Source organism: Cervus elaphus, chromosome 9 (assembly GCF_910594005.1).
Source record: "Cervus elaphus chromosome 9, mCerEla1.1, whole genome shotgun sequence".
In the NCBI taxonomy this organism is placed as follows: domain Eukaryota; kingdom Metazoa; phylum Chordata; class Mammalia; order Artiodactyla; family Cervidae; genus Cervus; species Cervus elaphus.
Genome location: NC_057823.1, coordinates 42,507,702 through 42,510,338, shown reverse-complemented (window position 1 = coordinate 42,510,338; position 2,637 = coordinate 42,507,702).

The window sequence follows — 2,637 nt, the reverse complement described above, 5'->3', positions numbered from 1 at the left end:
GACCTAACAGAAGCAGAAGATATTAGAAGAGGTAGCAGGAATACACAGAAAAACTGTACAAAAAAGATCTTCATGACCCAGATAATCATGATGGTATGATCACTCACACTCACCTAGAGCCAGACTTCCTGGAATGTGAAGTCAAGTGGGCCTTAGGAAGCATCACTACGAACAAAGCTAGTGGAGGTGATAGAATTCCAGTTGAGCTATTTCACATCCTGAAAGATGATGCTGTGAAAGTGCTGCATTCAATATGTCAGCAAATCTGGAAAGCTCAGCAGTGACCACAGGACTGGAAAAAGTCAGTTTTCACTCCAATCCCAAAGAAAGACAATGTCAAAGAATGTTCAAACTACCGCACAATTGTACTCATCTCACATACTCATAAAGTAATGCTCAAAATTCTCCAAGCCAGGCTTCAGCAATATGTGAACCGTGAACTTCCAAATGTTCAAACTGGTTTTAGAAAAGTCAGAGGAACCAGAGATCAAATTGCCAACATCTGCTGGATCATTGAAAAGCAAGAGAGTTCCAGAAAATCATCTGTTTCTGCTTTATTGACTATGCCAAAGCCTTTGACTGTGGGGATCACAATAAACTGTAGAAAATTCTGAAAGAGATGGGAATACCAGACCACCTGACCTGCCTCTTGAGAAACCTGTATGCAGGTCAGGAAGCAACAGTTAGAACTGGACATGGAACAACAGACTGGTTCCAAATAGGAAAAGGAGTATGTCAAGGCTGTATATTGTCACCCTGCTTATTTAACTTATGTGCAGACTACATCATGAGAAATGCTGGGCTGGAGGAAGCACAAGCTGGAATCAAGATTGCCGGGAGAAATATCAATAACCTCAGATATGCAGATGACACCACCCTTATGGCAGAATGTGAAGAAGAACTAAAGAGCCTCTTGATGAAAGTGAAAGAGGAGAGTGAAAATGTTGGCTTAAAACTCAACATTCAGAAAACAAAGATCATGGTATCCGGTCCCATCACTTCATGGCAAATAGATGGGGAAACAGTGGAAACAGTGGCTGACTTTATTTTGGGGGGCTCCAAAATCAGTGAAGATGGTGATTGCAACCAGGAAATGAAAAGATACTTACTCCTTGGAAGGAAAGTTATGACCAACCTAGACAGCATATTAAAAAGCAGAGACATTAGTTTGTCAACAAAGGTCTGTCTAGTCAAGGTTATGGTTTTTCCAGTGCTCATGGTTGTGAGAGTCAGACTATAAAGAAAGCTGAGTGCAGAAGAATTGATGCTTTTGAACTGTGGTATTGGAGAAGACTCTTGAGAGCCCCTTGGACTGCAAGGAGATCCAACCAGTCCATCCTAAAGGAGATCAGTCCTGGGTGTTCATTGGAAGGACTGATGTTGAAGCTGAAACTCCAATATTTTGGCCACCTGATGTGAAGAGCTGACTCATTTGAAAGGACCCTGAGGTTGGGAAAGATTGAAGGCAGGAGAAGGGGACGACAGAGGATGAGATGGTTGGATGGCATCACCGACTCAATGGACATGGGTTTGTGTGGACTCGGGAGTTGGTGATGGACAGGTAGGCCTGGCGTGCTGTGGTTCATGGCGTCACAAAGAGTCGGACACGACTGAGCGACTGAACTGAACTGAACCCTTTTATAATGCTTGCATGGACAATGGAAAAATACTAATTTGGCAATTACAGAGATTTCAGAAAAATTACAGCAACTCAGAAAAATAACCTCAAGAATAGATCTCTTAAGTAGTTGGCCCACAATATCGAGGTGGCTGTAGAATGAGTTACAACTGAACAGCAAATGTCAAGCATTATTACACTGCTCTGTTCTCACTATTGTAAAATGCCACTTTACATTTTTGAGCAGACTAGTTAATAATTCTATTCTTATTTCTCTTCTATATTCATATAATACTTTAATTGTTCTGTAGAAGCAAAATTAATTGCTGCTTTGTTTTTATTCAAAACCAAAGAGTCCCCATTTTTCCTTGATTGTCTAAGTCTGATCATGCTTACCAACAATCTCCAAATTCTACACCCTGCCTATTAAGCTGTTTTGTGCTGATGTCAGACTATCAATAATCAATGTTGTGGCTGGACAAAATTGTAGTTCTTATATACTTGCAAAACACCCTTCAGCAGTAACCTTCAGGAAACTTTGAAAAATAAAGCTCTATTATTTACAAAATTTAACAGTTACCCAGCACACATGGGGCCACATAGTGTTGGGGGGAAGAGTAGCAGGCTTGGGGTTCTGACTTTATTGAAATCATGAGCGGGAATCTAGGATTTCTTAAGTTCATTCTTTGTAGGTGAACTTAAAACACAAGAGTAGAAATTTAAAGTACCCAAACCACATAGAAAACTATAAAACACTGATGAAAGAAATCAAAGAGGACACAAACAGATGGAGAAACATACCGTGTTCATGGATTGGAAGAATCAATATTGTCAAAATGGCTATTCTACCCAAAGCAGTCTATAGATTCAATGCAATCCCTATCAAGCTACCAACGGTATTTTTCACAGAACTAGACCAAAGAATTTCACAATTTGTATGGAAATACAAAAAACCTCGAATAGCCAAAATAATCTTGAGAAAGAAGAATGGAACTGGAGGAATCAACCTGCCTGACTTC